We start from the raw sequence: 9,009 nt of genomic DNA, 5'->3' as shown, positions 1-9,009 counted from the left end.
TATTTTCTATTTCTTCCTGGTTCAGTCTTGGAAGGTTATCCCTTTCTAAGAATTTGTCCATTTCTTCCAGGTTGTCCATTTTATTGGCATAGAGTTGCTTGTAGTAGTCTCTTAGGATGCTTTGTATTCCTGTGGTGTCTGTTGTAACTTTTCCTTTTTCACTTCTAATTTTATTGATTTGATTCCTCTCCCTCTTTTTCTGGAGTCTGGCTAAAGGTTTATCATTTTTGTTTATCTTCTCAAAGAACCGGCTTTTAGTTTTATTGATCTTTGCTTTCATTTTCTTTGCTTCTATTTCATTTATTTCTGCTTTGATCTTTATGATTTCTTTCATTCTACTAACTTTTGGTTTTGTTCTTCTTTCTCTAGTTCCTCTAGGTGTAAGGTTAGATTGTTTATTTGAGATTTTTCTTGTTTCTTGAGGTAGGCTTGTATTGCTATAAACTTCCCTCTCAGAACTGCTTTTGCTGCATCCCATAGGTTTTGGATCATCGTGTGTTTCTTGTCATTTGTCTCTAGGTAGTTTTTGATTTCCTCTTTTATTTCTTCAGTGATCTCTTGGTTATTTAGTAACGTATTGTTTAGCCTCCATGTGTTTGTGTTTTTTACGGTTTTGTCCCTGTTATTGATTTCTAATCTCATAGCATTGTGGTCGGAACAGCTGCTTGATATGATTTCAGTTTTCTTAAATTTACTGAGGCTTTATTTGTGACCCAAGATGTGATCTATCCTGGAGAATGTTCCATGTGCAGTTGAGAAGAACGTGTAATCTGCTGTTTTTGGATGGAATGTCCTATAAATATCAATTAACTATATCTGGTCTATTGTGTCGTTTAAAGCTTGTATTTCCTTATTAATTTTCTGTCTGGATGATCTCCACTGGTGTAAGTGAGCTGTTAAAGTCCCCTGCTATTATTGTGTTACTGTTGATTTCCTCTTTTATAGCTGTTAGCAGTTGCCTTATGTATTGAGGTGCTCCTATGTTGGGCACATATATATTTATAATTGTTATATCTTCTTCTTGGATTGATCCCTTGACCGTTATGTAGTGTCTATCCTTGTCTCTTGTAACATTCTTTATTTTAAAGTCTATTTTATCTGCTATGAGTATTGCTACTCCAGCTTTCTTTTGATTTTCATTTGCATAGAATATATTTTTCCATCGTCTCACTTTCAGTCTCTATGTGTCCCTAGGTCTGAAATGGGTCTCTTGTAGACAGCATATATATGGGTCTTGTTTTTGTATCCATTCAGGGAGCCTGTGTCTTTTGGTTGGAACATTTAGTCCATTCACGTTTAAGGTAATTATTGATATGTATGTTCCTATTACTATCTTCTTAATTGTTATGGGTTTGTCTTGGTGGGTCCTTTTCTTCTCTTGTGTTTCCCACTTAGAGAAGTTCCTTTAGCATTTGGTGTAGAGCTGGTTTCATGGTGCTGAATTCTCTTAGCTTTTGCTTGTCTGTAGGGCTTATGATTTCTCTGTCAAATCTGAATGAGATCCTTGCTGGGTGGAGTACTCTTGGTTTTAGGTTCTTCCCTTTCATCACTTTAAATTTATGCCACTCCCTTCTGGCTTGTAGATTTTCTGCTGAGAAATCAGCTGTTATCCTTAAGGGAGTTCCCTTGTATGTTATTTGTCATTTTTCCCTTGTTGCTTTCAATAATTTTTCTTTGTCTTCAATTTTTGTCAATTTGGTTACTATGTGTCTTGGCATTTTTCTCCTTTGATTTATCCTGACTGGGACTCTCTGCACTTCCTGGACTTGGGTGGCTATTTCTTTTCCCATGCTAGGGAAGTTTTCGACTATAATCTCTTCAAATGTATTCTCGGGTCCTTTCTCTCTCTCTTCTCCTTCTGGGACCGCTATGATGTGAATGTTGTTGCGTTTAGTGTTGTCCCAGAGGACTCTTAGGGTGTCTTCATTTATTTTCATTCTTTTTCTTTATTCTGTTCCATGGCAGTGATTTCCACCTTTCTGTCTTCCAGGTCACTTATCCGTTCTTCTGCCACAGTTATTCTGCTACTGATTCCTTCTGGTGTATTTTTCATTTCAGTTATTATATTGTTCACCTCTGTTTGTTTGTTCTTTAATTCTTCTAGGTGTTTGCTCCTTAATTCTTCTAGGTCTTTGTTAAGCATTTCTTGCATCTTCTCGATCTTTGCCTCCATTCTTTTGCCAAGGTCTTGGATCATGTTCACTATCATTATTCTGAATTCTTTTTCTGGAAGGTTCCGTATCTCCACCTCATTTCGTTTTTTTTCCTAGGGTTTTATGTTGTTCCTTAATCTGGTATAAAGTCCTCTGCCTTTTCATTTTGTGTATCTTTCTGTGAATGTGGTTTTCCTTCCACAGGCTGCAGAATTGTAGTTCTTCTTGCTTCTGCTGTCTGCTCTCCAGTGGATGAGTCTATCTTAGAGGCTTGTGCAAGCTTCCTGATGGGAGGGACTGGTGGTGGGTAGAGCTGGGTGTTGCTTTGGTGGGCAAAGCTTTAATCTGCTTGTCTGCAGATTAAATAAAACTTTACTAAAAAGTTTAATCCACTTATCTGCTGATGCATGGGGCTGGGTTCCCTCCCTGTTGGTAGTTTCGCCTGAGGTGACCCAGCACTGGAGCCTACCTTGCTCTTGGTGGGGTTAATGGCAGACTCTGGGAGGGCTCACACCAAGGAGTATTTCCCAGAACTTCTGCTGCCAGTGTTGTTGTCCTCACGGTGAGCCACAGCCACAGCTACCACCTGCCTCTGCAGAAGACCCTCTAAAACTATCAGGTAGTTCTGGTCATTCTTCTACGAGGTCACTGCTCCTTCCCCTGGGTTCTGATGTGCTCACTACTTTGTGTGTGCCCTCCAACAGTGGAGTATCTGAGTGGAGTTGAGACTCTGAGACTCTGCGTGGAGTCGCACAGACTCTGGGTCCTGTGAAGCTTCGATGCTTTGTGGTCCTAGAAATCCTATAGGAGACGGTCCACAGCAGGTGAAGCTATTGCTGTCAGTTGAGGTGGTGAAGCCAAAGATCTGCAGTTCCAACTAGAGGTGCCGATGTACATACAGGACAAAATCATCTCGTGTGAATGTAGTTCAGGCATGTTTAAGATGAATGGAGCCATGTTAATGCCTACCATATTCTATCTTGAGCCTCTGCTCAGGGACCCTCTCCTCAGTTCCTGAGGCTCCTGTAAGTCATGTACAGGGGACTGGAGAGTGGGCTCTGTCCAATCTGAGCCCTGAGTTACCCTGTGTGTATCTTAGGATACTTTGTATTTCTGTGGGGTCTGTTGTAACATCAACTCTTTCATTTCAGATTTATTTGGGCCCTCTCTTTTTAAAAAAAAAACATACTACTGTTGTCTTTTATTCTTTACAGAAGTTTAATAAGTGTTTGATCTACCTTGACTTACTCTATGTATACTTTTTGCAGTGAGATTTTTACTTTTCTTTGTTTTCTTGTTACTATCAATAATTAGTGAGGCTTCTTTTAAGCTACCTTCAACATTGATTATAAAGCTGCTTTATTAGTGATGACAGAGCCTTAATGGAAGTCATGTTCTGGTTGTAAATTAGAATGCAATGTGCCAGCAAAAAGCCCCTTAAGTTTATTTCTCATTACTTCTTGTTCTTTTTTTAATTTAATTTTTATTTTTTATCAGAGCAAATTTGATTACAATGTTTTGTTTGTTCTAGGTGCGCAAGATGTGGTTCTTTCACACATATACATATATCTATTCTTCTTTGGATCATTTTCCCAAGTAGGTTATGATACAATGTTGAGTAATCTTCTTTTGGTATTACGTAGGTCTTTGGTGATTACACATTTCACATTTGTTTCTATATCTATGTTAACCCCAATATCCTAATGTATCCAATCCTCACACCTTTCCATTTGGTGAACCATAAGTTAGTTTAGTGAATCTGTGATTGCATTTCTCTGTGGAAATATCTTCATTGGTATCAATTTTTAGCTAAGATCTATAAGTGATATTATAGGATATGTGTCTTTTGCTTTCTGACTTAGTACAATTTGCCTGATTACCTCAAGAATCATACATGGTGCTGCAAATGGCATTGTTTTATTTTTTTCCCTGGCTAATATTCCATCTGTACGTGTGCCAGTTCCTCTTTGGCCACGCAACTCTTGATGGACTTTTTGGTTGTCTCCATGTCTTGGCTATTGTAATACTGCTGCAATACACATTTGCTTGCCTGTGTCTTTCCAGTTCTATCTTTTTATGTTATAGTCCAAGGAGTGGGCTTGCTGTATCATATGGTAAGTCAGTGTGTACGTTTTAAAGGCACCACCATTCAGTTCTCATTAGTGGCTCTTTCCAGGTTACGTCCAACTTAAAGTTGAGGGCATGCATTTCTCCAAAACACCTTCAGTATTTATTGTTTGTAGTTTTCTTGCTGAGGGTTATTCTGACAGGTGTGAGCTGATAGCCCTTTGTGGTTGAATTTGAATGTATCCAATAATCTGTTGAAATTGAGCTTGAAAGCATGTCCTTTTTATTTATCAAACAGTGATTACAGCTTAGTTCTTCAAGGTGTTTTCTTAAAGTATGTGTCAACATTTTGAAAATTTTTGGCCATTACCTCCCTCGAGACATTGTGAGGGCAGTTTTCATTTACAGCCCTGCATTACTTGTTCATATGAAGTGACCATTAGCACAGGCTTTAAAGCTGCTTTTGCAGGTAACGGCCAGAGGGTGGCAGCCTTTCTACGTTCCCCACTCTGGTAACTAGGGAAACAGACCTTCCGGCCTGTGGTGTTCCTCGGTTATAAATTAGAGTGCACTGTGCCCGGATAAACCCACAAATGCTGATGTCTCCTTACTTTTGTTTGTTTGTTTTGTTAAATTTAATTTATATTTAGTATTGGAGTAATATTCCATTGTGTACATGGACCACTTCTTCTTGGTGCATTCCTCGGTTGATGGACATTTTCATTGCTTCCAAGTGTTGCCTATGGTGAATATTGCTGGAGTGCAGGATTGCCAGCCTGTGACTTTTTGATTCTCATTTTCTCTGGTGATAGGCCCAGCAGTGGGTGTGATTGATGGACTGGTCACTCAGTGTTTACTCTTTCAAAGAACCTCCAATGTGTTTTTATTAGTGGCTTTTACAACGTCCCCCTTAGAAGCGAGGGTTCGCATTTCTCCACAATCGCTTCAGCATTTATTGTTTGCACCATTTTTGCTGATGGCCATTCTGACTGCTGTGATCTGATAGGTATTTGTAATTTGGGTTTGCATATCTTTCAAAATTCCTAAGATTCATCATTTTTCCACATCTTTTTCTTTTATCAAAAGAAAAATCTGTGAGCACAATATACCTCTTGAAATTATCTTCTTCGAAGTTTGCCCTCTTTTGAATTTTTTGTTCGATTTTTGACCCCAGAATTTTTTTGGAGGGCAGGTGTCATTTACAGAACTGCCAGTTGATGAATATTTAGTGACCGTTTGCAGTGGGTTTAAAGCTGCTGTTGTGGGAAACGGCCAAAAGGAGGCAGCATTTCGCCATTCCCCAATCTAGGTACTAGGGCAGCAGAGCCTTTCTGGAAGTCGTTGTCTTAGGTTGTAAATTAGAATGGAGTTTGCCAGGTGAAATCCCCATAAGTTTATGTCTCATTAGTTCTTATTCGTTTTTTTTTTCCAAACACACACACTGTATTTTATTTTTATAAGAGATAAATAGACTGACATCAAGCATTGTACATGGATGATCACAACAAAAGCAACAATGATTGCAATTACCAAACATGAAACACACTCATACTATGTCAAAATATTGACATTCAGTCCAGTAATCCTTCACTGTAGCAGCTGCTTTACTTTGCAGTGAAAATTGATTTGTATATTCTTTGCCTCTGAGTCCTTGTGGGATTTTTTTTTAATTCAAACAGAAAGTAACAAAAATTATACTTATCGTCATCAATTCACTCAGTCCCATGTAATTAATTTTTTTTCATCTTGATCTTTTGTTAGCACTTTTATGAGTTCATTAGTTTTATCATTAGAGTTCTGAAAATGCTTATTTATTCAGTTCAGCGGTACAGTAGAGTTACCAGAAACCTGTACTTGTCAGAGTCTTTTCCATGAATTTCATGAAGATGAAACCCTTTTATAGGAACATATTTGCAAAAGCATCAGAGTACACCCAGAACTGTCTGTAAATGACAAAAGACTTAAAAATGACCACGGTTAAAGATTTGATGAAAGTTTATAATAATGCAGTTGACAAGAAAATTAGTTATTTCTGAGATATACATTTTAAAGTAATAACTAGGATTATGAATTATAACATTATACCAGAACATATAAGATTTTTAGAAATTTCATGTAATGTCTGAAACATTTATATTAACATATTTCCATACAAAAAAACGAATGAAAGTTTAGTATTAGTTGTTTTGTTTGTTTTTGTATACTGCAGGTTCTTATCAGTCATCAATTTTATACACATCAGTGTATACATGTCAATCCCAATCGCCCAATTCAGCACAACACCATCCCCGCCCCACCACATTTCCCCCGCGTGGTGTCCATGTGTCTGCGCTCTACATCTGTGTCTCAACTTCTGCCCTGCAAACTGGCTCATCTGTACCAATTTTCTAGGTTCCACATACCTGCGTTAATATACGATATTTGTTTTTCTCTTTCTGACTTCACTCTGTATGACAGTCTCTAGATCCATCCACATCACAACAAATGACTCAATTTGGTTCCTTTTTGTGGCTGAGAAATATTCCATTATATATATGTACCACAACATCTTTATCCATTCGTCTGTTGATGGGCATTTAGGTTGCTTCCATGACCAGGCTATTGTAAATAGTGCTGTAATAAACATTCGGGTGCATGTGTATTTTTGAATTATGGTTTTCTGTGGGTGTATAACCAGTAGTGGGATTGCTGGGTCATATGGTAGCTCAATGTACACATTTTTAAGGCACCTCCATTCTGTTCTCTTTAGTGGCTCTTTCCAAGTTACATCCCACTTAAAGTTCAGGGTATGCATTCCTCCACAACACCTTCAGCATTTGTTGTTTGTAGTTTTCTTGCTGACGGTTATTTTGACAAGTGTGAGCTGCTACCTCTTTGTGGTTGAATTCGCATGGGCCTCATAATCCGTTGAAATTGAGCTTTAAGGCAGGTCCTTTTTACTTTTCAAGCTGTGATTACCCCTTAGTTCTTCAAAGTGTTCTCTTAAATTATGTGTCACATTTTGACATGTTTTGGCCATTACCTCCCTCAAAACATTTTGAGGGCAGGTTTCATTTACAGTCCTGCAGTACTTGTTCCTAGGAAATGAACATTAGCACAGGCTTTAAAGCTGCTTTTGCAGGTAACTGCCAGAGGGTGGCAGCCTTTCTATGTTCCCCACCCTGGTACTTATGGAAAAGCCCTTGCGGCCTGTGGTGTTTCTCGGTTATAAATTAGAGTGGAGTGTGCCCGGACAAACCCACACAAGCTGATGTCTCTTTACTTTTGTGGGATTTTTAAATTTAATTTTTATTTTTTATTGGAGTAATTTTCCACTGTGTACGTGGACCACTTCTAATTTGTGCATTCCTCGGTTGATGGACATTTTCATTGCTTCCAAGTGTTGGCTACGGTAAATACTGTTGGAGTGCAGGATTGCCATCCTGCGACTTTTTGATACTCATTTTGTCAGGTGATAGTCCCAGCAGTAGGTGTGATTGATTGACTGGTAGCACCGTGTTACCCTTTTCGAAGCACCTTCTTTGTGTTTTCCTTAGTGGCTCTTACCACGTCCCCCTTAGAATCGAGGGTACGCATTTCTCCACAATCGCTCCAGCATTTATTGTTTGCAGCATTTACGCTAATGGCCCTTCTGGCTGGTGTGAGCTGATAGGTTTTTGAAATTTGGGTTTGCATGTCTTTGAAAATTCGTAAAACTCATCATTTTTCTCCACCGTTTTCTTTACTGTTAAAAAGAAAGAAACAATTGGGAGTACAATATAACTCTTGAAATTGTGTTCTTGGAAGGTTGCCCTCTTGAAATTTTTGGTCGATTTTCCACCCCAGAATTTTTTTAGAGAGCAGGTGTCTTTTACCGAACTCCAAGTTTGGTGACTATTTACTGAACTTTAGCAATGGGTTTAAAGCTGCTCTTGTGGGAAGTGGCCTCAAGCAGGCAGCATTTCTCCATTCCCCAATCTGGGTACTAGGGCAGCAGAGCCTTTCTGGAAGTCGTGTTCCTAGGTTGTAAATTACATTGGAATGTGCATGGAGAAACCCCAATAAGTTTATGTCTCATTATTTCTTCTTGGTTTTAAATTAGTTTTTAATTGGGGTAAAGCTTAGAATATTGTTCGTCCTAGGTGTACACAATCTGGTTCATTTGTACATTATATATGTCTATTCAAGTACAGATCCTCTTCCCATGTAAAATGTTACAGAGGGTTCCGCACACCTCCCTTGCTATATGGTCGGTCTTTTTGAGATATGTATATAATATGTGTTTCTATACATATAGTAACACTAAATTTATCCATTCCCCACACCTTTCCTTTTACATGAGCATAGTTTGTTTTCTAAATCAGTGAGTGTCTTTCTCTGTGGAAATATGTTCATTTGTGTCAGTTATTAGATAACGCCTATAAGTGATATCATAGAATATAGGTCTTTTGTTTTTGGACTTACCTCATGTTTCGTGACTATCTCCAAACTCATTTGTGGTGCCTCAAAGAGCAATGGTTCATTGTTTTCCATGGCTAATATTCCATTGTGTACATGGACCAATTCTTTTTCCATTCACCTGTTGTTGGACATTTTGACTGCTTCACTGTCTTGGCTATTGTGAATAAGGCTGTACTGCAGCTTTTGCGGCCTGTGTCCTCTCGATTCTTGTCTTCTCAGGTGAGAGGTCCAATGGTGCTCATGCTGGATTGAATGTTACCGCCATTTTTACTTTTAAACACAGCTCCTTTTTGTTCTCATTTTTGGCTGTTACCCCTTTACGTCTCACCAGCAGGTAGAGGGTACAGGG

At 38.6% G+C, this 9,009-nt stretch overlaps 1 long non-coding RNA gene across 1 annotated transcript; it reads right to left on the bottom strand.

The window, feature by feature from the left end:
- Positions 1-7,873: 7,873 nt before the first annotated feature.
- LOC309666696 lies at positions 7,874-8,754 on the bottom strand. Its single transcript, XR_014267252.1, has 2 exons — positions 8,664-8,754; positions 7,874-7,944 (listed from the first exon to the last, which is right to left on the bottom strand). It is a non-coding gene; the product is annotated as an uncharacterized lncRNA (long non-coding RNA).
- Positions 8,755-9,009: the final 255 nt, after the last annotated feature.

Source organism: Balaenoptera physalus, assembly GCF_965194825.1.
Source record: "Balaenoptera physalus genome assembly, chromosome: 9".
Lineage (NCBI taxonomy): Eukaryota > Metazoa > Chordata > Mammalia > Artiodactyla > Balaenopteridae > Balaenoptera > Balaenoptera physalus.
The sequence above is the reverse complement of the archived record's forward strand: the minus strand, read 5'-3'. Positions and strand labels throughout refer to the sequence as shown.